We start from the raw sequence: 27,256 nt of genomic DNA, 5'->3' as shown, positions 1-27,256 counted from the left end.
GCTACATTTAAAATTATTGTTATTATCAATATCCAAGGATAAACATACTGAGAAATAGAGAGGGTGAGAGTAAGAGTGAGAGTGAGAGAGAGGGCACACACTGAGAGAAAAATAATTACAAAGCCCAAGCAAAATTTTGACCATGGGCATAATAATTGTTTTCCATTGATACGTGGGTAGTTGTTCTCTCTCCCTCTCTCCCTGCCTCCCCCCTCGCCACACACACACATGCACATACACACACACATTTACACTCTCAGAAAAACATAAAGTGCTCTGATATCTGCATGTGTAGGGTCATTTTTAATGGTAAAAATGTGTGCCCTGGGAATAGAATTAATCGCCTATTCATTTGTAATGTGAAAATTCAACATAACTCTGATTAAGGCATAAATGAAAAGTGGTTTCTGATACATAACATCCTTATTTATACTACATTAAGATTTAATAAGCAAAACAGATTTTATGAAACTTTGACTTTATGTGAAAGTGGTAACACTTCATATGTGAGTAATTGTGGGGACTTCCCTGGTAGTCCTGTGGGTAAGACTCCGCGTTCCCAATGCAGGGGGCCTGCATTTGATCCCTGGTCCAGGAACTAAGATCCCACATACCACAAGTAAGCCCGCGCTCCACAACTACTGAGCCCACATGCTCTAGAGCCCGCGCGCTGCAACTAGAGAAGCTTGCTGCAAGGAAGAGCCCACACACCGCAACGAAGACCCAGTGCAGCCAAAATAAATAAATAAGTTAAAAAAAAAAATCTCAGTGGGTTTCCCTGGTGACGCAGTGGTTAAGAATCCGTCTGCCAATGCAGGGGACACAGGTTCGAGCCCCGGTCCAGGAAGATCCCACGTGCCGCGGAGCAACTAAGCCCGTGTGCCACAACTACTGAGCCTGCGCTTTAAAAGCCTGCGAGCCACAAGTACTGAGCCCGAGTGCCGCAACTACTGAAGCCCGCGTGCCTAGAGCCCGTGCTCCACAACAAGAGAAGCCACCGCAATGAGAAGCTCGTGCACCACAACGAAGAGTAGCCCCCGCGCACTGCAACTAGAGAAGGCCCGTGCGCAGCAACGAAGACCCAGCACAGCTAAAAATAAATAAATAAAATAAATAAATTTATTAAAAAATAAATAAAAAATCTCAGCAAAACAAAAACAAATTTTTGAAGTAAATAAATAAACTTGTGAGTAATTGTCAAGTGAAGCCACTCTCAAGGCTTCCTCTACTTGACTCCATTTTAGAATTTTTTTTTTTTTTTTTTTTTTTTGCGGTACGCGGGCCTCTCACTGTTGTGGCCTTTCCCGTTGCGGAGCACAGGCTCTGGACGCGCAGGCTCAGCGGCCATGGCTCACGGGCCCAGCTGCTCCGCGCCATGTGGGATCCCCCCGGACCGGGGCACGAACCCATGTCCCCTGCATCAGCAGGCGGACTCTCAACCACTGCGCCGCCAGGGAAGCCCACCATTTTCGAATTTTTTAGGGGCTCCCTCTGGGCAGTCTCCCTATGCCTTGAGTATAGACAACACTTTTTTGTTAAGAAAAAAGTGCCTCATCTTCTGTCAGCCTCAGTTCTAGTCAAGGGCGGCATAGGGCTTGGCTAGAGAAGCATGGGCTGAATTTATACCCCAACTCACCCCCATAGCCAGGTAACAATGTACAGGGCAAAAACGCACACCCATATGCAGTAGTTCTGATGTCTCTGACCTGAAACTCTCATTATAAGCGTCATGAACTCTGTCAGTTGGAAGGTTGATATACTGGTAAGATGTACTCTGTCCCAAAATCAAATCCAGTGAGCAAGTGATAACTAGTCATGAAGTGGAAATGTCTCAGTCATCCCCAGTCAAGACAGCCCAGAACTAAATTATCAAGCTCTGATAAATATTACTGATGATTGATAATATACTCACTATTAATGATGATAGAGATACAGCTATTTATAAAACCAGTTAAAGTAATAAATTCGCCCTTGTGGATATACTGTCCATTAAGTACATGTGATTTTGCATCTATTTCTAGCTGTATTTAAGTTCACTAGTCTTTGGGTAGGTTCTATAATGCCTCATTTTATGGCTCCCAAAATGTTATAACGTAAGAATCCCTTGGCTTAATTATGTGCATTGAATAGAAAAGAAAAGTAATAGGAAAAATTACTCTGGGTCAACATGAGTAGTGCCTCAACAGAGCACTAAAGGCAGAGGGAGAATTATTGATCAGAGTTAAGAATTAGAGTTGGTCGTCTTAGATGGAAAGGTCCTCTTAGATGGAAATCGCAAGGGCCTAGAGGTTCCCTTTTTGTTGATTTAATATCTATACTGAAGCAAGATTCTAATTCACCTTTTATAGAGCTGTGTAAGATGGAGCACCGCATAAAAGGAGAGACAAAAACCCATCATGGTCATTAGTCATCCTTAATATTATCTTTTCAAAAGATCCCCTGAGATACACATTAGTAAATATTTGTTGACTATGGGCATTACCGGACAGAAGAAATATGTTATTCTTGCTTCTAGTCATGACAGTGAAATGCATAAAAACTGTTTATACACTAAATGGATATTAACTTTTGATGATTTAGAACCAGAAGTATATTTTAAAATAGGCTACCCTTCCATATTTGTAGGTATTAGTCTCTATGTATTATATACAAAGCTATTGTTTGCTTTCTTGAAACAGTGCTTTATCATATGCCAAATAGTTGAATAATTGCATTGTGTAATGCTGAAAGCTTTTATAATCCTCTACAGCAAAGACTTCATGCAGTTGGTCACTAGTGTAGATATTGCTTGTTTTCTTCACTCTTTTCTTCTAAGTTGGACCCCATCACTGTATTTCATATATAAGTGAAAGATCTTACAGGGACCAGAGTATATCACTCCAAAATATGCCTGTTTGGCATAAGGATTATTTTAGGCTGATTATTTTTAAGAAACAGCAGACACAGGAGAAGCTCTGAAAATCAAGTAAAAGTTACCCTTTTGTAAGAGACATTTACATATATACAGGGAAAATCTCCATTTGTAAAGGTGTCTTCCTCTCTGTACCAGGAAAAGGAAGGTGATTAAATCTTTCAGAACACTTAGCAGTGGAGAAGGCAGCAATTTAAATCTGCATAACAACCTTACCCTTGTTTACTGTGCCTTTCCTGGTAACCTCCCATAACTGACTGCCTACCCCACCAACATTTTTTTGTCTTTAACTTGAGATGGTATTGAAAGTGGTGGCTTGGGCCATTTTGGGGAGTCACTCCGTTTTTCCTGGATATCTCCCATATGTACAGGAGGTATACATGTTTTATTAAGCTTCTGCTTCTTTTTCACCTGGGGAGGGGGGTCTCGGCCAAGAACCTAGAAGGGTAGAGGGAAAGTTATTTTTCCTTCCCTATAATTTTTTTTTTTTTTTTTTTTCTTTTTTGCGGTACGCGGGCCTCTCACTGTTGTGGCCTCTCCTGCTGCAGAGCACAGGCTCCGGTCGCGCAGGCTCAGCGGCCATGGCTCACGGGCCCAGCCGCTCCGCGGCATGTGGGATCCTCCCGGGCCGGGGCATGAACCCGTGTCCCCTGCACTGGCAGGCAGACTCTCAACCACTGCGCCACCAGGGAGGCCCTAATCTTTACACAGTTTTTTACCCATTTTTTCTGTGGCCTCTGTGATTTTTGAGGCAGAGCTTCAACTATCAAGTACTATTGGAAATTTTAGTAAAACTATCTAATGAGTCCATATGTATTTCTGTTACTGTTAATTTAGTATTAATAGATTTGTTTCCTATATGTTTTACAATGCAGTTGTACAAGTGAATTTTAATAGTATACCCCTGCAATAAGGATCACTATCTCACTAAAGATATATATCAATGTAGAATTCTATCACTGGAAAAATGTCAAAAGCAATGGGAAAATGAAACCAGGTGTCTCACAGATCAAGAAATGGGTTATATTTGATGGTAAGAATTTGAATTTATTTTTATGGTGACTGAAAACCTTTAAATTGTTTTTAGAGAAAGAGCAGGAGGGGAGGAGTCTTTTTAAGAATTAACTCACCCTAAATTGAACTTGTGATATACATATATCATACTATGTAATCCTAACAATTTACTTCATAATGGAGAAAGTATTGCCTTCCTGTTGTACATAAGGAGCAGTACTTGAAAGCTCAATATGTTGCCCTAAATTACAGACTCAGAGTCAGAGTTGGTCTGATACCAAAACCTGTCCGCTTTCCCTACCTCTAGGCCATTTAGGATTGGTTGGGAGGATGCAGTGGAGGAGAGTGAAGCTAAACATATAGAGAATCATTGGAGGCCTCATGAGTGTGTAGGTGAACATCATTTTCTGTAGATGATAGCAAGGGGTTCTGAGCTCCTCAGCACAGGCTATAGAGGTAGATAGTAAGAGGACAGACCAGAGTCAAGAAATATCTAAGAGAAAAATATTAGCAGACATGCAGAACATTTGGATATTGGAAAATAGGAAACAAAAAATGAAAAATGGCATCAAATTTCAGTTTGAGTGATGGAAAACAGGTGATTTTTATCAAGTTTTTAAACAATGAAGAAAAGTCCCCCACACACACACCTTGGGAGTGGGAAATGATGATTTGATGACTGTTCTTTGTGTTGAATTTGAAGTGCCCATTTGATAACCAGATAAAGATATCTGCCATGAAGTTAGATAAAAGTACCTAAAGCTTATGTAAAAGGTCTGATCCCTTACACTAGTAGTCATTGATCATACGTGGAGTGTATGTAGACTGAGATAAGAAGAGGGTCTTGGTAGTACCCTGAGAAACATGAATATTTAAGGCAGGGGTCCATGGATATACTCTGAAGGATTTTTGAATCCCCTGAAGTTGTTTACATTTGTGTATGTTGCTGGGGGAATTGCCTCCCGTTTTGTAACTAGTGTTCCCAGATTAATTAGTTTCTCAAATGGGTGTGGGGAGAGACAGTCCTCCATGGACCCTGAGTATCTCTGCATGTTCTTGTTGGGTATGCTAAGAATGCAAGGCCATAATGGCCCTTTACCCAGGCTGTTTGTTAGGTGGGTTAGCAGGAGCAGTCTTAAGGGATGAGCAGGCTTACTTACTTACCTGCTATAAAAGGAGGATACCTGAGCTCAGTGTTCTTCAGCTGCAGTGCAAACCCACTACATGTGGAACATCAGTCTGGGCCCCTCCACATGACCATCGTGGGACTTTGGGGAAAGGGGAACAAAACAGACAACCTGATGCTCATGGGGCTTGTTGTGCTATGTGTAATAAAACCCTTTGTCTTTGACTCAGGAGTCTTGTGTCTTCTACCAGCATCCATGAAATATTAACAAGGCTAACTTGCTAATTTATGAGATTTTATGTAGGGTGAGATCAAATTCCAGACCAGATAATGGATCATGATGTATTTTTTAAATGTTTGAATATCAGAGGTGGGAAATTAAAGTTGAGCCTATATGTAAACCTGAGAAATGATAAAATATGAGAGCAGTTTTGTGGAAGCAAAGGATGTGGGGAGTTGTGAAGGAAAAAACAAACAGGAGAGAAAGTAAGCCCCCCCCCCAATTTATAAAGTTCAAGTAAACAAAGATTGAAAATGATAAGTGAATTTGGCAATTAAGTAATTTGGGATATCAGTGGAAGCCAATCCAGAAGAATGGTATGAGAAGTAAACTCTGGAATAACTAGGACAGTGGTTCTCAACAACGTTGGTCTCAGGACTCCTAAACTCAAGTTATTGACGACTCCAAAGAACCTTTGTGTATGTGCATATATCTATTGATATTTATGTAGTAGAAATTAACACTGAAATGTAGAAAAAGATTGAATTATTAATTCATTTAAAATAATAAGAAACTCATTACATTTTAACATAAATAACACATTACTACAAAAAGCCTTATTTTCCGAAACAAAACAAAAAAATAGTGAAAAGTGTGGCACTATTTTACATTTTTGTGAATCTCTTTAATACCTGCTTTAATAGAATACAACTGGATTCTTATATATGTTTCTGCATTCAGTCTGTTGTGACATCACATGTGTTGAGGCCTCTGGAAAACTCCAATATACATTTGTGAGAGAGTGAGTGGAAAAGGTGGATGATGTTTTAGTATTATTAAGAAAAGTGTTTTGAACCTGAGGGCCCCCTAAAAGTTACTCAGGTATCTCTCTAGGGTCCCCAGGTCACACTTTGAGAACTTTTGGGTTAGAGGAAATCTAGATATTTATATCTGATACATTTTGGTAGCTATACCAGACCACAAAGCAAAGAACGAAGTTGCCATTGGTGCAAAGGAGCAAGGTGTTCAAAGAAGGGTTAGTTTGATTGGTTGCTTTGATTTTCTATTTAAGAATTTTTTAATGCAGCATAAGACAAAGTGATTAGAAGACAGGATAGTGATTAATCTTGAGCAGGGGGTGAGTAGAAACTGTAAGGAGGCAAGAGGCTTCTAGGGTACTGGCATGGGGACTCTTTCTTGATGTGTTAATCCCATGACTGTAAATCAGTTAGTGAGAATCAAACGAATTATATGCACTTATTTCCACCTTTACTGTATGTATGCTATAATTTAGTAAAAAACTAAAATATGTAAAAGGAAAGCATAAATGCCAGTCTCATTATCCTTACTAATTTTTAAAACAAAAGACTTTAGTCTGTCAGTGGAATAAAATCGATGCATAGTTTGATCGACAGATGATGAATGCAGAAGCATGTATGCACTGAGTTAAAATTTGTATTTGCAATTTAATACTAAACAAATTTAACTTTCTAAATAGTGACTAAGCTGAACATTCATTAGAATTATATTTACACTTCCATTTCTTTACAAAGTGGACGTTTCTGGCTGATGACAGTCATTACTACACGCCTGAGAGGTAAGCTGATTCCATTTCCCAGGTCTGTTAGAATGGAATTGCACCCATCCTTTAATTTCCAGTAAACTCCTTAATTCAGTCAGTATTTCCACTCTGCAAACGTTTCTTAAAAGTTAATTTCTTGGCTGGCTTAAAGATTCTCCTCGCTTCAGTGTTGTGAAAGGATATTAATTAGTAGTTCTTATCTGTTTTTATCCATTAATTCCAACCTCAGTATGAATGTGTTGTTGCCCTCTGAGGAGGTGCCAAAAATAATTTTTAATACGACACAGAAAAGTTCCCCGAGGGGTGGTTTTCTTTGTCATCTATGATTCTCACTTAGTTTGAACAATTTACAGGAAAGTCTCAACACACCTTCGGGGCACATATATAGCTGTGAGTCTGCAGCACTTACACTAATGTGCTTCCCTGTTAAAGGTAACAAACATGTCATAACTAATAGGCTATTGTTGTGGGCTAGTGAGACTGAATATGCTTAACCCTTTCATGCAAGTGCCAAAGGAGTGATCCCTTTAGTTATCTTCGGCATCAAGACTAGCTTCTTTACACCTGCATGTAGAGTAGAACCACTCTTTCCTAGTTTCTAACAAAATAAGCATTAATGAAAGTAAAAGCAATTCATTCAATGCCGCAATAGTGAAATGTACTAAGAGCCATACCATTGGAAAAGTATTTCAGCAAATGGCAGTTTTCTCTTGTTTAACACTGGGAAAAGGCTTTAAATAATAGCAGGTGAATTATGGGAATAGTATAGAATGTTCTTGCCTAGCCATTCCCTTAATCCATTGTCTACTCTTGGAGAAACACTAGTGGCTATCTTAAAATATTGATAGTAAAATATTATAGCTACTTTCCCTGTAGTAAAGTGCCCTATTCTACAGTGTGACCACTACCAAGCGCAATCATTCATACTTTTGTATACTCCTTGTTTACTTTGGAGTTTAAGCTGCATGAATTGCCACTCCTTGTTGAACTGGAAAGCACATTAAAACCAGTAAAGAATGCCTCCTCGTAGTGATATTTAGTAGCAATAGGCTGTGATCTGAAACTTCAGTTAATCAGCACAGACACACAAACACACAGAGACACCAGTTTAGATTAAAAAGCAGGGTTAATAAATTTAACCAAGGGGCATCTGGGCAGTGAGTTGGAGGAAAAAAGGAAAAGCCACAGAGTTCAATTTTGCAGAAGCTTTTAAGTTACTGAAGTAATTCCAGTAAGTCTTCTCCATATCGGAGGCAGCTAATTAAAATTGCTGTACAGCCTGATGTCCTGGTGGTGTGAAATTTCACAGGTTGAAATCGCTAAAGTAATGGAGCAGGCTTCTTGAATTAAACCAATTGGTATCAAGGGATTTACTCTCAAAAGACATGAAACAAGTTAATGGCCTAATGGGAGAAGCACACTTAGGGCATATTTGGAAACTCTTGAACTTCAGGATTATGCAAGTTGAAGGAAAGCCAGGAGGCTCTATGGGCTAGAATGCCCACCCCTTTTTCCTTTTTATGGTGCACTCAGCTCCATAATTCTGAAATTAGCAATTCTTTATATATAGATGCTCTGGAACAATGGTCTTTAAATTTTTTTCATGCATCACAATCCCCTGGAGGGCTTTTTAAAATCCAGATGGCTGGGTCCCACCCCCAGAGTTTCTGAGGTAGAGGTCTAGGGCAGGGCCTGAGAATTTACATTTCCAATAAATTCCCAGTTGATGCTGCTCACCCAGGGATCACACTTTGAGAGCTCTGGAAAACAGCATTTTCCACTAACGTTCTCCAACTTTAATGTGCATCTGAATCTCCTGGTTATCTTACTAAAATGTATAGGCATCACATGGGGACCTTATGAAAATGCAGATCTTTACTCAGTAGATAAGGTAATGCCAGTTTCTCTGCGCTGTGGAACACTCTTTGAGAAACAAGGATCTCTGGTATCTTAGAATCCATTTATCATGCCATTCTTTCCTTCATTGGAGAAACTGTGTAAAACATGAAAGCACTCATGAGGGAAGGGTTGTAAGAGAGAAAGGAGTGATTGCTGACGTTGGGGTTAAGCTGAGAAGGACGGTGTCATGCTAAAGGCAAACCAAGCCAACTTCATAGTTTCTTCTTAGTCTGACACTTTTATCCCCAAGGTAGTATGAAAGATAGACTTTTAAATGTTTTCTATTATGTTTACCTGACTTTGAAAACTAGGTGTTGAGAGCCCAGTAGATTTGAAACAAAACATTCTTGGGTTACCTATATTTTTGGAATAGAATTCTTTATTTTTAGAATTTCAAAGGGAAACGTAATGGGAACTACATAATTATTCCTTCTTTTTACGAAAAGCTTAGTTACCTGTTTTTGTCCCCTCTTTCAAACTTTACAGCCATCAACTCTCTAGAGGCAATGCTCAGTCTTGAAAGTATCTAGTGATTACAGATGAGCCAGTGTTTAACTACTGTAGAGCGTAATTAGGCATTTGAGATTATGCTGTCTTAAAAAACTCTTATAAAAATTATACTTGGTAAAGAATAAAGAAAGAAAATAAGAGCTCTTACTCCAAACCCGAACTGTTGTTTACTGTGGTCTCTATGTTGACATATGTTCCGGATCTGCATTGGAGACTTTCTTGTGCATACAAGACTTCTTCGTATATTTTGGATAACAATCCTTTATCAGATGTGTCTTTGCAAATATTTTTTTCCCGGTCTGTGGTTTGTCTTGTTCTCTTGATATTGTTTTTCTCAAAGAAGTTTTTAATTTTAATGAAGACCAGCTTATCAATGATTTCTTTCTTGGATCATGCTTTTGGTGTTGTATCTAAAAAGTCACCACCTTACCCAAGGTCATCTAGGTTTTCTCCTGTGTTACCTTCTAGGAGCTTTATACTTCTACATTTTACACTGAGGTCTGTGATCCATAAGGTATACTTTTTGACAGTTACAAAATAAGGCTCATAACTCACCTTAAACCAGTAGATTGCTATACAGTAGGGACAGTTTAGCAATAAATATTGAGCAGGACCCCTTGCCAGGTCATTGATCTGTGTGTACATAATAAAATAATACAGCATGGGTAATGTGCTTCATAGCATAATGGTCGATTGGTTTGTGTATTCATAATGATAGAAATTATACCTGATGTCTGAACAAAGTCCAATGCGAGTCTAGAGAGAGTAATTGGTTATAATGGGTAAGAGAAAGGAAGAAAATTACAAGAGAGTGAATTTCTTGAAAATAGTATACCATGGCTTATTTATCTTTATGTCTCCAATGTGTTGCCTAATGCATCTGTGTCAGATGTAAATAAATGCTGATATATGAATGCATGACAGAGTTAACAGCATTCATGTCTTCTCCTCTGCCAGGTGATATGTGTACTAGGGTAGAACACCATCCTATTTGACCAGTATTATATCCTTTACAGTATCTAGCAACATATGCTGTTCATAGTAAGAAAAAGAGAAAGCAAATTTTACCTATGCATTATGTACTAGACGTAGTTTGTATACGTTATGTTTTACATGTATTATTTTATTTGTGTTTCTTGAGGTGGCTTAAGGTAGGACTTTGGTTAAAAGCTTAAGCTGTCAAGGTACTATAGTAGCCATAACAAAGTCCCATGGTTCATAAAGGGATGTAGAAATCCTCCACAAAAGTTGTAAAGCAGGAGTGATAGAACAGCCAGGTACCCCTCAGCCCTGTTATGTTAGGCCATGCCTAGCCCAGTCTGAATTTTTATGAGCCCACAGTTATATTTATTGACTCTCTATGCAAGTGCTGTCCAACCTTAGTTCCTCAGTATTTTGGTCTGAGAGTAAGAAGAAGCCCTTTCCACTCGGCTTCAGTATCCAGCCAATGGTCTGTAGACTGAGGCTGTAGACTGCTCAGGTACACTGAGATTTTTATCCAGTCCCCTTTACTTATTGCCTAGAACAGATCAACTATCGGGCTAGACAGAAGGAGATAAGCCCCGATTGCCCATATTAACAGTAAGCAAGCTAACAGGCTAGAATACATTCATAATAGAAATCGAAATCGGAAGTAATAATTGTTTAGTTTTTAGTAACTCATTTAAATTTAAGGAAAATTAAATTGTTAAAGAGGATCATTATGAAAAAGTTATTTCAAAACTGAAGATAGCTAAGAATCCAGTTTTGGTTTATAACTGATTCACATTTGAAAGTCATCCATTAAATAATTACATTAAACATTTTTGAATACCTGTTCTATATCAAGGACTGTTATAGAAGTTCAAAGATAAGTACTCATATTCCAGCAATAATTGTTTTAACATAATACTATTAAGCACCTACTATCTGCAGGGCACTTTATACATTCTCTGATACTTGAAAACAACCCTTCACTGTGGGTTTTATTAGTCTCCTTTTTCAGATACTGTCACAGCTTTAGAGAAATTAACTGACCCAAGTTTCCAGAGCTAACAAGCGACAACAATTGGGAGTGAAATCCTCTTCTTCCTGACTCTGAAGCATTGTCTATTTTGCCATCCTGCCTTGGTGAATTCAATTCCCAACTCCTCCACTGTTTTTGGATTAAAGAAAATAAAATCACATACAGTTAACACTCGTATGGTATATCAACAGGATGACCATTTAAATTCTCTAACTCAGGATACTTTTTAGAGTAAAAGAGGATTATTAAAAATTACCACAGGGGGCTTCCCTGGTGGCGCAGTGGTTGAAAATCCGCCTGCCGATGCAGTGGACACGGGTTCGTGCCCCGGTCTGGGAGGATCCCACATTCCGCGGAGCGGCTGGGCCCGTGAGCCATGGCCGCTGGGCCTGCGCGTCCGAAGCCTGTGCTCCGCAACGGGAGAGGCCACAACAGTGAGAGGCCCGCGTACCGCAAAAAAAAAAAAAAAAAAAAAAAAAAAAAAAAAAAAATTACCACAGGGAGTTATTGTTCACTGAGTATAAGGTTTCAATTATACTAGATGAATATGTTCTAGAGATCCGCTATATAGCATACTGCCTGTAGTTAACAGTATGGTATTGTGCACCTCAGAATTTAAGAGAGTAGATCTCATGTTAAGTGTTCTTGCCACACAAAAAAATTAAATTAAATTAAAAACAAAAGAACAGAAACAAAGGGGCACAGGAAAATTTGGGAGGTCGTGGATATGTCTGTTACCTTGATTGCAGTGATGCCCTCATGGGTGTTTGCATATGTCCAAACTCATCAAACATCAAATTGTACACATTAAATATGTGCAGTTCTTTGTATATCATTTTTACCTCAATAAAGCTGTTTTAAAACAGCTTTAAAAACTACTCCAGGGCAGTAGATATAACCTGTGGCATATGGTCCCTTTTGTATTAAAGTTCTAAGCAGAAAGGAGATGACACATTGGGAATGGTTTAACTGAAATTAATTCCACAAAGGAATAAAATACAGAGATATGGGTAGTGTGAGGCATCCAATATGGATGACAAGACCCCGTGGACTAGCAGCAGCAGGCTTGAGGGGCAAGAAGCAGAGCAGTGCTGGCTAAGCCCTGTGAGAGCGGGAGCCACTGGCAGGAAAGAGGGACTGCCTTTCAGAATCGTAGACGTGAAGGAAGGCAGTCACTGCCAGGACTGGGGTGGGCAGGAATACCTACCTCAGCCTCTCTCTCTCCTCCCACACTCCAGTCTCCTACTGGTGATTCTCGTTCATCAAATCCAACCAGAATCCAGAGGGCAAGCTGGCTAATGTCCTCTTAGAGATCAGCCTCCTAGGACCTAGAACAGAGCAGAAGATGGGGAAGAATAGATTTAAGGGAAGAAGCAGAATAACCAGTATGGGTGGGCTTCTGATCATATGACCTGTTTTCAAAATAAGCAAAGCAAATTTAAACACTTGAATGCTTCTTGTCTTGTCTAATAATATGAGATTCAGCATGAAGATATTCTTCTTACTACTTGTCCTACTCTGAATTTGAGCTCCAAAACTGACAGGTGATCCTGAGATGAACGCTGTGTCGAAATTCTGATAATTATTTCCTATTTTTCGGGGGGATTGATTTTCTTGGTAGCCTATCTAGTAACCAAGTCCTTCTAGGAGGTGACATCCTTAGTGATCAAAAAAACCCAGGAAACCTGAAGTCCTACTAACCTGGGCTTATCATTGAGTTTTCCCCTAACTATGTAACTATGAATATTGGCTTTTCGTAGTCTCAGTTTCCTTTTCCACAATCTGGGACAATAAAACTGACCTCAATAAGAGATAACCTATGAAATGCACTTATCAGGTACCTAACATATAGCCAGAGGTCAAGAAATAGTACTTATTGCTATTACAATTAATATTGTTAGTATCATTAATAGAGTATTTAGTAATTACCCTAGAGAATGGAGTATTAAATTTTTCCAGTGTCTTGTCCTTGGGCTCTCTGCCTGTTTGCCTAGATGTCAACCATAATGTTACCCTCTGCTCACTTACTGGGATGTCCAATTTGACGTCTCTGCCACGCCAGGATGGCTCCGTTTATATGAGCAGCCCCTCCCTCCATCAAGAATTAGGCCATCCCTCGCATGTATCTATGTATATGTGACAGCCACTAAGAAAAATCAAGAGTGAAAATGATAGTGGCAATATAATCGCATCTAATAAAAAAAAAAAGGTAAAATCATGGTTTCATTCAACCCAATGATTTCTTATTATACCTACAGTAATTTGTGATTAGCTTAAATTTCTCATTCAGTGCCAGGTCCTTTCATGTCCAGGGCTTAGATTTTTAATATCTATAGGGTTCATTCGATCTACTTCTTTGTTCAAACTTAGGTTCAAGGAAAGTGCCTTTTAGAAGCACACAGAGCGATCTGCTTGAACAGTTAGACCACAAACAAAGGGACTGGGTAAACACATTGGACTGTCACTCAATTATGGCTCTAATGTGAATACATATTCTTTATGTATTCATTAAGGTTCTTAGGGATAACCTAATACAAATTTTTTAAGATGTTTTCTCTTTCTCTCATATTTGAGAAAGAAAAACAGAATTCCCAAGATGTATCTTGATCTGTGAAACTCAAGATCTGTTAATTGAACAGAATCACAAAAAGAGCAAAACACATTTTCTTTTCAACTTGTAGCAACAATTACTATGTTGTATAGTATTTTACAGTATTGGCCTTTGTATTGTTTCTCCCCAAATTCCTCAGTCAATCTCACACAGCATCCAGCCCTCTGAAAGCATACCTGTTAAAAGTGGTGACAAGTAAAACGCACTAAAGCCATGGCATTAACTGGCAAGGAGATGTGTTTGTAATAATATTTAAATTGAGCATCACTTCCAAAAGCTCATGATTTCCAGTCATCCCTGACTTCTTTTAGTCTTTTTCCATATAACGAATGCATTGTCAAGTGGAGATCTGATTAATTTGATTGCTGTGTATAACCTCTAGGTATGCTTTAAGAAGAAGACTCTATGGAGCCCAGGTTTTCAGGAATTAATATTCACATTGTGTGGTGAATATTCATCCGTTGTGCTTATGGCTCTAACTATTCACCTTCCCTTGTATCTTTGCCCTTTTCCATGGAACTTCACAGTTCCTTCTCACTCTAGCAGGTCATTCTGTCCCCCTCCTTGATTCTAGACTTCTTCATGTGAGTTGCTTTGGCCAATAGGATGATAGCAGACTTGACCCAAGCAGAGGCTTGACAAAGTACTTACATGTTTCCACTTCATCTCTTGCTCATCTGTCTTTACCTTGAGACCAAGGCTACTAGACATTTGTAAGAGACATATGGAAAGAGTTCAGTTATCACTCAAGAAAGAGTGATACGGACATCAGGAAAGGCCTAAGAGAGGAAGTGATATGAATATTAAGCTGTCTCTTAAAGATTAATAGGAATTGATCAGGTAGACTGTGGAGCAAAAGGATATTTTAAGTGGGAGAAATGGCATGTTAGAAAACTATGAAGCGTGAAAAAACTTGGCACATTAAAAAAACTCAGATAGTTGTATGGGAACCATCTGATCACAAAGGTCATTGTATGGCATGCTAGGAGCTTGGATTATATCTTACAATTCTGGCAATAGGGTGTTATTGAAGAGATTTTTAGTATATGTTGGTTGGTATCACTTTAAATTGAATATTTTGGCAGCAGGCTCAAAGATGGACTAGAGGTTGCAGAGGTTGAAGGAAGAGAGCCTGACTGAGAGATGATGGAAATGGTCCACGTGAAAGATGGTGGCTGCCATGTTTAAGCTGTGAAAGTGGGGGAAGTGAAGAGAGATGTGGATTCAAGAAATACTTAGGAGTAGAACTGACAGACCTGGCGAAGAATTAAATTTGGATGCAAAGTAAGAACAGATGGTTCCCAGGCTCATGGGATTTTTCATTGAGATAGACAGCATATTCAAGAGGAAGCAGGCTTTGGTTGAAGCAGGGAAGAGGAAGTGGAAGGGGTGTGCCATGAACTCAGTTTCACATTAACGGAATATGAGGCTCATCTTAGATGTCATGAAGACAGTGGTCAAAGTTGATGGAGGAGCATCAATTCCATTAAATATGAGTATTTCGTCATTGCATCTTTAAACATGTTTTATAGCTAGAAGTACAAAATGATAAGTGAAAGGGGAAACAAACAGGGTTATATTACTCTTTGACCAGATCTCTAATAAACAGAACCTCAGACATGGGTTAAAAGAGCTGAAAATTTCTTTGAGAAACCTAAGGCAACATGCATGAGGAAAGGCGAGTAAAGTTGTGAAACAAAGTTTGTGTTACCCTGTTGCCTACCATTTCATGGCAAGCCAAGAAGAGATACTAAAGGCTGCTCAGCAAGTGGATTCACTCAGCATCTGAGATTTCTCTGGATAGGCCATGAGGTGAAATTGTGCCTCAGAGTAGTCTCTGAGTCATTACTAACCTTGTAGTATACTGTTCCATCCAAGTATGGAAGCAGTGAGAGGAACTGGCAACTCTGGGTTTGGGGTTGGTCTACCTGGCTATGTGATAGGAACCAAGTAGGACAGTCTAGCAGAGACAAATGACTGATTGGCCTCTGTCCTATGTAGTGTGATCAAAAAGTCTGGGACACAACTGGAAGGAAGGAGGCAATGAAGGAAATGTGAGGAGGCTGGTAAGCCTTGTGTCCAACATGATCTACCAACATGGCACAATCTAAAAAAACTTAATTTTGAGTCAAAAAATAAAGCTGGAAAACTAGACACGTAATACCACGTTAAAACAACAAAGTAATGAAACATTTTAAAGTAAATGCATGCATATGATGTTAAAGTATAAAATAAATAATAGGATGATAAACAGTAATATCAGCAAAGAGATTACCTCTGGGAAGAAGAAGCGGACTATAATGAGGGAGAACTATAAAAGAACCTTGAAGTATATTTGTAACGGTTTGTTTCTGAACTTGGTTGGAGGAAGCCGGGTTTTTTTTTTTTTTTTTTTTTTTTTTTTTTTTTTGGCTGCATTGGGTCTTCATCGCTGCGTGCGGGCTTTCTCTAGTTGTGGCAAGCGGGGGCTACTCTTCATTGCAGTGCGCGGGTTTCTCATTGTGGTGGCTTCTCTTGTTGCGGAGCACGGGCTCCAGGCATGTGGGCTTCAGTAGTTGTGGCTCACGGGCTCTAGAGTGCAGGCTCAGTAGCTTTGGTGCACGGGCTTCTTTGCTCCGCAGCACGTGGGAACCTCCTGGACCAGGGCTTGAACCCGTGTCCCCTGCATTGGCAGGCGGATTCTTAACCACTGCGCCACCAGGGAAGCCCAAAGCCAGGTATTTTTAAATGATTTATTTGTATAGCATTTTTTATAGTGAAATGTTTTATTAGATAAAGTGAAATAATAATCACTAAGACTTAGGGGCATTTATGTGAAAAAGTACAAAAAAGTAAAGAAAAATAAATGGAACAAAAATAAAACTTTAACAAACCAATGAATGGCAGGAGAGAAGCTAAAGAATAAGAAATCATGTAAAGTAGGAAAAAAGAGCGTGGTAAAAATACATCCAAACATATCAGTGATTACTCTAAATATGTATAAGCTAATATGCCTATTTAAAAGATAGTTTTTCAGATTGGTATTTAAAACAAGCAAAACTCAGCTATGTTCTATTTACAAAGACATATTAGATAAAATGGTGGTAAAGATTGAAAATGAAGAGAAAATTGTATATTAGACATATGATAAGAAGGAAGGAAAAGCAATTGCAGCAACATAAATAGCAGACAAAACAATATTCAGGGTCAAACAAGGACAGATTGATAAAAGTTGTTAAAAATTCCATGAGTGTCTTAACATAAAGAGAAAAGAACTTTCATGATGATATCTGCATCTAACTGCACAATTGCAAATATAAAAAACAAATGTGAGAAACTCCTCCCAAATACAGAGAAAATGGACACACAAATAATGCCAGCAAGAGGTAGAATTACAGATGGTAAGAAGAGAGAATTGCCCCCAAGAAATGGACAATTGGTGTTCCTAAAGAAAAGATGATAGTAACCAGCAGAAGCAATGGTGAAAGGTTTAGTGCAGCAGTCTATGTGATCTCAAACAGAAAAATACACACAAAAACACCCCTAAGAGCAATAAAAATATGCAGTCTGAAAAGACATACAAATTGTGTCTGGCAAAATTATTGAAAATCTACTAAAACCAATATATATCTTTTTTTCCCTAAATTTCAAGGATGAAAAACAAAAGGTCATATAAGCATTCAGCAGAAATATTGTTACATGCAAAGAAAAACCAATCTGAATACTTTCAGTATTCTTTTCCATGATGTTAAATACTAAAACCACTAAATTTTGAGAGAAAAATATTTGTGACTCTATAATTCCTTATAAATAGGTAAGAATTCATCAGATGTTAACCTGTTAAAACAAAAAATTCACTTTTGACCTATGTGGGCTCAAGCATATATCACCAGAGCACTGTTCCTGACAAAGTACTCTAACATTGAGAATGAAGACTCAGATTCAGGAACAAAATTTTGGTTTTCAGAAAGAGTGTATTAGTCCACCTGGGCTGAAAATACCATAGACTGGGTGGCTTAAACAACAGATATTTTTTCCTTCACAATTCTGTAGGTTAGAAGATCAAGATCAGGTTGCCAGCCTGGTCAGTTCTTGGTGAATCTTAGCTTGCAGATAGCTGCCTTTTCGCTGTGTCCTCACATGGCTTTTCCTTGGTGCAAGAGAGCTGAGAGAGAGAGGAAGCTCTCCAGCATCTCTTATAAGGACACTACTCCTATTGGATCTGGTCCCCACCCTTTATGACCTCATTTAACTTTAATTGCTTCCATAAAGACCCTATCTCCAAATACAGTCATATTGGGGATTAGGGCTTTAGGAAAAGAATTTGGAGGGAGACACAAACATTCAGTCCGTAACAGACAGGAAATGAATATTAAATCATTTAAACATAAATCTGATTAGGATTGCATATATACAGTTAAAAATCAGTATCTTAAGTCTCAAAATATAAATATACCAAGTAAAATAATGTAATAAATAGACTTAGATTCCATGCTATGTTAGCAAAAACCCAAACATGAACTAGGTTGAAGTGTTACGATTTTGTTATTTTTCTTAAGCCATAACTCCTTTTCTGACTTGATACTAGTATGTTTAATAATTTTTACTTGAATCTTTTCATGATTTTCTATAATCTTCTAATTCTTATTATTTTATTATGCTAAAAGGTGATAATTTACTGTTTAAATGATGCAGGCACATTGTAGTGCACTGTAAGCATCTGATAATGACTAACGTTTGCCTTTTTACAACTTGTCTCTTGTAACGCTAAATTCATTTACTAATAACATGAGGAATCTCTTCAATCAGCAATTTCATTGAATTGCATTAGTTAAACTCCCAAAGTATTTGTGATATCACTTTGGTTATTCAGCAGGCTTTTCGCCTGAAACTTGTTAGTACTTTTGCACACCCTAGGAAAAATGACAATTACAGTTGAATACCCAGGAGTGCTAAAATAAGAGCTTGCCGTTTTTTTCCTGAATCTTCAACATAATTTGTCTCTTTTGTTGAAATTTAGTTTTGAAACAAGTTATTGAGCATAATTTATATAGGATCAATACCAAATGTTTTTAAAGCATATTAGGTTGAAAAAGCAGGCCTTTATTAGAGTTGATAAATATAAAATAGGAATCTATGTCATGAAAATAATCTATAATTTAACTTATTACTGAATCCTTTTCATTTTACTCTTTATATTGCAGCAAGATACACAAAAGTGGTACAGTTGATTACCACAAATTTTAAATCAGATTTCAAAATGTGACTGTATTATCTGTTTTTTAAGATTAATCAGTTAATCCATTTTATTTAGATCCATTTTATTTTTTCTCCAAAATTGCTGCAGAATGCAGAGGCTAAACATGATTCTATAAAATGCAATAAGGCAAATTATTTATATCTGCATTTCTGATATCAACTATTAAAAGGCAAAAATTATTCCTCACATTGATGCTTAGGAAGAAGAAAGATTGACAAAAGGCTAAGTTTACTACAAAAAGATTATATGGGTAGGATTGAACAGTTTAGATTTAAACATTCTATGTGAGAGGGTAATTAATGGAAATCATTATCTATTTCCTGAGCTATAACTTGAAACTTGTTTTAAATAGAACTTTAAGAAATTTATGCATAAATACAATATACACATATGTATATGTAAATATACATATATATACATATGTACTCTAATTATTATAGATGTAAGTATTTTATGTGATAGTAAATTAGAACCAGAAAAGTTATATGCTTGAAAATTTACTTATCCTTTCTTTAATATATTCCTCTTAAGATGTTACAACCTTGGCTCTTAAACCCAGTTCCAGCCACAATTCTCTTTAATGCCATGATTTCATGTCCCAGTCACTCTTGAGCCTTGGAAATGTCTATTGTAGTCTTTGTATGTGGCCAGTAAATAAAGTAAGAAAGAGAGCATGGAAATTTTTGCAGAAGTCTTAAAAGCTAGTCTTAGAAGTAATGTGTATAACTTTTGTCCATATTTCATGGGCCAGAACACAACCATATGGCCCCCCATAATTGCCAAGGGGTAAAGAAATGTATGTGCCACAAAAGCAGAGAGGAAACACAGATATTGGTGAGAAACAATATTCTCTGCCACAACATTAAGTTTTCTACCACAAGGATGTATACATTATACTGAAGTCATTGACCAAATCGGAAAACTGGACTTTGTCATCTTGCTTAGGAGCACAATAAGACGAACAATGCTCAGGAACACAGTAAGATGAACAGTGGTCTTTACTTATGTAACTTGAATCTTATCAAATACTGTAGCTAGGCTTTGTGCCAGTCCTTTCATATACTTAATCCTGAGTACATCTTTGTCCTAAATCTCTCCTACTGAAAATACGAAAAACAACCCTTTACCACTGACAATCCATGGGCCTTCTTTACAATAATTTTTTCCAATGATAAACTTTCTACCGTGCAATTATAGTGCTTTTTTTTGGAATTTTTGAATTTCATTTTATTTATTTTTTTATACAGCAGGTTCTTATTAGTCACCGATTTTATACATATTAGTGTATCCATGTCAACCCCAATCTCCCAATTCATCACACCACCACCCCTACCCCCTGCCTCTTCCCCCACTTGGTGTCCCTACATTTGTCCTCTACATCTGTGTCTCAACTTGTGCCGTGCAAACCGGTTCATCTGTACCATTTTTCTAGGTTCCACATATATGGGTCAATATACGATATTTGTTTCTCTCTTTCTGATTTACTCCACTCTGTATGACAGTGTCTAGATCCATCCACGTCTCTACAAATGACCGAATTTCGTTCCTTTTTATGGCTGAGTAATATTCCATTGTATATATGTACCACAGTTTCTTTTTCCGTCCGTCTGTCGATGGGCATTTAGGTTACCTCCATGACCTGGCTGTTGTAAATAGTGCTGCAATGAACATTGTGGTATAAGGCTCTTTTTGAATTATGGTTTTCTCCAAGTATGTGCCCAATAGTGAGATTGCTGGGTCGTATGGTAGTTCTTTTTTCAGTTTCTTAAGGAACCTACATACTGTTCTCCATAGTGGCTGTATCCATTTACATTCCCACCAACAGTGCAAGAGGGTTCCCTTTTCTCCACACCCTCTCCAGCATTTGTTGTCTGTAGATTTTCTGATGATGCCCATTCTAACTGGTGTGAGGCGATACCTCACTGTAGTTTTGATGTGCCTTTCTCTAATAATTAGTGATGTTGAGCCGCTTTCCATGTGCTTTTGGCCATCTGTATGTCTTCTTTGGAGAAATGTCTGTTTAGGTGTTCTGCCCATTTTTGGATTGGGTTGTTTGTTTTTTTAATATTGAGCTGCATGAGCTGTTTATATATTTTGGAGATTAATCCTTTGTCCGTTGATTCATTAGCAAATATTTTCTCCCATTCTGAGGGTTGTCTTTTCGTCTTGTTTATGGTTTCCTTTGCTGTGCGAAAGCATTGAAGTTTCATTGGGTCCCGTTTGTTTATTTTTGTTTTTATTTCCATTACTCTAGGAGGTGGATCAAAAAAGATCTTGCTGTGATTTATGTCAAAGAGTGTTCTTCCTATGTTTTCCTCTAAGAGTTTTATAGTGTCCAACCTTACATTTAGGTCTCTAATCCATTTTGAGTTTATTTTTGTGTATGGTGTTAGGGAGGGTTCTAATTTCCTTCTTTTACATGTCGCTGTCCAGTTTTCCCAGCACCACTTATTGAAGAGACTGTCTTTTCTCCATTGTATATCCTTGCCTCCTTTGTCATAGATTAGTTGACCATAGGTACGTGGGTTTATCTCTGGGCTTTCTGTCTTGTTCCATTGATGTATATTTCTGTTTTTGTGCCAGTATCCTATTGTCTTGATGACTGTAGCTTTGTAGGATAGTCTGAAGTCAGGGAGTCTGATTCCTCCAGCTACGTTTTTTTCCCTCAAGACTGCTTTGGCTATTCGGGGACTTTTGTGTCTCCATACAAATTTTAAAATATTTTGTTCTAGTTCTGTAAAAAATGCCATTGGTAATTTGATAGGGATTGCATTGAATCTGTAGATGGCTTTGGGTAGTAGAGTCATTTTCACAATATTGATTCTTCCAATCCAAGAACATGCTATATCTCTCCATCTGTCAATATCATCTTTAATTGCTTTCATCAGTGTCTCATAGTTTTCTACATACAGGTCTTTTGCCTCCCTAGGTAGGTTCATTCCCAGGTATTTTATTCTTTTTGTGGCAATGGTAAATGGGAGTGTTCCCTTAATTTCTCTTTCACATTTTTCTTCATTGATGTATAGGAATGCAAGAGATTTCGGTGCATTAATTTTGTATCCTGCAACTTTACCAAATTCATTGATCAGCTCTAGTAGTTTTCTCGTGGCATCTTTAGGATTCTCTATGTATAGTATCGTGTCATCTGCAAACAGTGACAGTTTTACTTCTTCTTCTCCAATTTGTATTACATTTATTTCTTTTTCTTCTCTGATTGCCGTGTCTAGGCCTTCCAAAACTATGTTGAATAATAGTGGTGAGAGTGGACATCCTTGTCTTGTTCCTGATCTTAGAGGAAATGCTTTCAGTTTTTCACCATTGAGAATGATGTTTGCTGTGGGTTTGTCGTATATGGCCTTTATTATGTTGAGGTCGGTTCCCTCTTTGCTCACTTTCTGGAGAGTTTTTATCATAAATGGGTATTGAATTTTGTCAAAAGCTTTTTCTGCATCTATTAAGATGGTCATATGGTTTTTGTTCTTCAATTTGTTAATAGGGTGTGTCACATTGATTGATTTGCGTATATGGAAGAATCCTTGCATCCCTGGGATAAATCCCACTTGATCATGGTGTATGATCCTTTTAATGTGTTGTTGGATTCTGTTTGCTAGTATTTTGTTGAGGATTTTTTCATCTATATTCATCAGTGATATTGGTCTATGATTTTTTTTTTTGTAGTATCTCTATCTGGTTTTGGTATCAGGGTGATGGTGGCCTCGTAGAGTGAGTTTGGGAGTGTTCCTTCCTCTGCAATTTTTTGGAAGAGTTTGAGAAGGATGGGTGTTAGCTCTTCTCTAAACATTTGATAGAATTCACCTGTGAAGGCATCTGGTCCTGTACTTCTGTTTGTTGGAAGATTTTTAATCACAGTTTCAACTTCATTACTTGTGATTGGTCTGTTCATATTTTCTATTTCTTCCTGGTTCAGTCTTGGAAGGTTATACCTTTCTACGAATTTGTCCATTTCTTCCAGGTTGTCCATTTTATTGGCATAGTGTTGCTTGTAGTAGTCTCTTAGGATGCTTTGTATTTCTGTGGTGTCTGCTGTAACTTCTCCTTTTTCATTTCTAATTTTATTGTTTGAGTCCTCTCCCTCTTTTTCTTGATGAGTCTGGCTAATGGTTTATCAATTTTGTTTATCTTCTCAAAGAACCAGCTTTTAGTTTTATTGATCTTTGCTATTGCTTTCTTTGTTTCTATTTCATCTATTTCTGCTCTGATCTTTATGATTTCTTTCCTTCTCCTAACTTTGGGTTTTGTTTGTTCTTCTTTCTCTGGTTCCTTTAGGTGTAAGGTTAGATTGTTTATTTGAGACTTTTCTTGTTTCTTGAGGTAGGCTTGTATAGCTGTAAACTTCCCTGTCAGAATTGCTTTTGCTGCATCCCATAGGTTTTGCATCATCATGTTTTCATTGTCATTTGTCTCTCGGTATTTTTTGATTTCCTCTTTGACTTCTTCAGTGGTCTCTTGGTTATTTAGTAACGTATTGCTTAGCCTCCATGTGTTTGTGTTTTTCACATTTTTTCCCCTGTAATTGATTTCTAATCTCATAGCGCTGTGTTCAGAAAAGATGCTTGATATGATTTCAATTTTCTTAAATTTACTGAGGCTTGATTTGTGACCCAAGATGTGATCTATCCTGGAGAATGTTCTGTGAGCACTTGAGAAGAAAGTGTAATCTGCTGTTTTTGGTTGGAATGTCCTATAAATATCAATTAAATCTATCTGGTCTATTGTGTCATTTAAAGCTTGTGTTTCCTTATTAATTTTGTGTTTGGATGGTCTGTCCCTTGGAGTAACTGAGGTGTTAAACTCCCCCACTATTACTGTGTTACTGTTGATTTCCTCTTTTATAGCTGCTAGCAGTTGCCTTATGTATTGAGGTGCTCCTATGTTGGGTGCATATAGATTTATAATTGTTATATCTTCTTCTTGGATGGATCCCTTGATCATTATGAGGTGTCCTTCCTTATCTCTTGTAACATTCTTTATTTTAAAGTCTATTTTATCTGATATGAGTATAGCTACTCCAGCTTTCTTTTGATTTCCATTTGCATGGAATATCTTTTTCCATCCCCTCACTTTCAATCTGTATGTGTCCCTAGGTCTGAAGTGGGTCTGTTGTAGACAGCATATATATGGGTCTTGTTTTTGTACCCATTCAGCAAGCCTGTGTCCTTTGGTTGGAGCATTTAATCCATTGACATTTAAGGTAATTATCGATATGTATGTTCCTATGTCCATTTTCTTAATTTTTGGGGGTTTGTTTCTGTAGGTCGTTTTCTTCTCTTGTGTTTCCCACTTAGAGAAGTTCTTTTAGCATTGGTTGTGGAGCTGGTTTGGTGGTGCTGAATTCTCTTAGCTTTTGCTTGTCTGTAAAGCTTTTGATTTCTCCATCAAATCTGAATGAGATCCTTGCTGGGTAGAGTAATCTTGGTTGTAGGTTCTTCCCTTTCATCACTTTAAGTATATCATGCCACTCCCTTCTAGCTTGTAGAGTTTGTGCTGAGAAATCAGCTGTTAACCTTATCGGAGTTCCCTTGTATGTTATTTGTCATTTTTCCCTTGCTGCTTTGAATACTTTTTCTTTGTCTTTAATTTTTGCCAATTTCATTATTATGTGTCTTGACATATTTTTCCTTGGGCTTACCCTGTATGGGACTCTCTGCACTTCCTGGACTTGGGTGGCTATTTCCTTTCCCATGTTATGGAAGTTTTTGACTATAATCTCTTCAGGTATTTTCTTGGGTCCTTTCTCTCTCTCTTCTCCTTCTGAGACCCCTGTAATGCAAATGTTGTTGTGTTTAATGTTGTCCCAGAGGTCTCTTAGGCTGTCTTCATTTCTTTTCCTTCCTTTTTCTTTATTCTGCTCTGCAGCAGTGAATTCCACTATTCTGTCTTCCAGGTCACTTATCCATTCTTCTGCCTCAGTTATTCTGCTATTGATTCCTTCTAGTGTAGTTTTCATTTCAGTTATTGTATTGTTCATCTCTGCTCTGTTTGTTTGTTCTCTAATTCTTCTAGGTGTTTGTTAAACATTTCTTGCATCTTCTCGATCTTTGCCTCCATTCTTTTTCTGAGGTCCTGGATCATCTTCACTATCATTATTCTGAATTCTTTTTCTGGAAGATTGCCTATGTCCACCTCATTTAGTTGTTTTTCTGGGGTTTTATCTTGTTCCTTCATCTGGTACATAGCCCTCCTCCATTTCATCTTGTCTATCTTACTGTGAATATGGTGTTTGTTCCACAGGCTGCAGGATTATAGTTCTTCTTGCTTCTGCTGTCTGCCCTCTTGTGGATGAAGGTACCTAAGAGGCTTGTGCAAGTTTCCTGATGGGAGGGACTGGTGGTGGGTTGCCCTGGCTGTTGCTCTCGTGGACACAGCTCAGTAAAACTTTAATCTGCTTCACTGCTGATGGGTGGAGCTGGGTTCCCTCCCTGTTGGTTGTTTGGCCTGAGGTGACCCAACACTGGAGGGTACCCGGGCTCTTTGTTGGGGCTAATGGCAGACTCTGGGAGGGCTCATGCCAAGGAGTACTTCCCAGAACTTATGCTGCCAGTGTCCTTTTTCTCACGGTGAGCCACAGCCACCCCCTGCCTCTGTAGGAGACCCTCCAACACTAGCAGGTAGGTCTGGTTCTGTCTCCCCTGGGGTCACTGCTCCTTCCCCTGGGTCCCGATGCGCACACTCCTTTGTGTGTGCCCTCCAAGAGTGGAGTCTGTTTCCTCCAGTCCTGTCGAAGTTCTGCAATCAAATCCTGCTAGGCTTCAAAGTCTGATTCTCTAGGAATTCCTCCTTCATTTGCCGGAACCCCAGGTTGGGAAGCCTGACATGGGTCTCAGAACCTTCACTCCAGTGGGTGGACTTCTGTGGTATAAGTGTTCTCCAGTTTGTGAGTCACCCACCCAGCAGTTATGGGATTTGATTTTATTGTGATTGCACCCCTCCTACCTTCTCATTGTGGCTTCTCCTTTGCCTTTGGATGTGGGGTATCTTTTTTAGTGAGTTCCAGTGTCTTCCTGTTGATGATTGTTCAGCAGTTAGTTGTGATTCTGGTGTTCTCACAGGAGGGAGTGAGAACATGTCCTTCTACTCTGCCATCTTTATAGTGCTTTTTTTTTTTTTTTTTGCGTTACTCGGGCCTCTCACTGCTGTGGCCTGTCCCGTTGCGCAGCACAGGCTCCAGACGCAAAGGCCCAGCGGCCATGGCTCACGGGCCCAGCCGCTCCGTGGCATGTGGGATCCTCCCGGACCGGGGCTTGAACCCGTGTCCCATGCATCGGCAGGCGGAGTCTCAATCACTGCGCCACCAGGGAAGCCCTATAGTGCTTTTTAAAAAAAATTATTTTGGACTAATAGTTATTCATTGTGGAAATGATTAATGTTTTTGATGATTTGTTACTTGTCATCTTATGTAGTAGCCAATACCTTACTGTCTTGGTGATACATAGGCCTTTTGCTCAAAGGATGATGAAGTAACAGAAAATAAAGGATAAGTGGTACTTATTCTTTTGTGTAACAGAATTCATGTGAATTAAAGGGTACAGAAATAGTCAGTGATGATGTCACAACTAGTGGCTCTCAGATGTAGAATTCACACTCCTGGCTCAGGACTCAGCTTCAATGAGAAAAATATAACCATTTTACTTTTGTGTGCTTGCATTCTATGTTTAAAGTCAAGGGTCAGCACTCTGCCTTTTTCTGTAAATAAAGTGTTATTGGAAGACAGTCGTGCCCATTTGTTTATGTACTGTCTATGGCTATTTCAAGTTATGATGGCAGAGCTGCGTAGTTGTGACAGAGACTGTATGTGGTCCCGAAAGCTGAAAATATTTACTATCTGGACCTTTCTATAAAACGTTTGCCCACCCATCCCTGCTTTAGACCCATGAGGAGTAAACAATAAACTTCCTTTACCATTACAAAGCGGTCATTTTTATCCTACAGAAAACAACAAAAAGCTCTTAAAATCCAACTGTAATACCTGGTTAACAATGTCAGCTCTTTAGTTTCAGAAGGGTTCAAACTGAAATTGAATTAAGGAACACTGGGAAATCTTACTGAACAACGTTTCCCTGTAATGGTTTCTTGCCTGTGGAGGCCAGTTTTGAATGTCTCTTATAGTTGTCTTTCATT

This window comes from Mesoplodon bidens (genome assembly GCF_964165515.1).
Source record: "Mesoplodon bidens genome assembly, chromosome: X".
Lineage (NCBI taxonomy): Eukaryota > Metazoa > Chordata > Mammalia > Artiodactyla > Ziphiidae > Mesoplodon > Mesoplodon bidens.
This window is presented reverse-complemented; position numbering follows the sequence as displayed.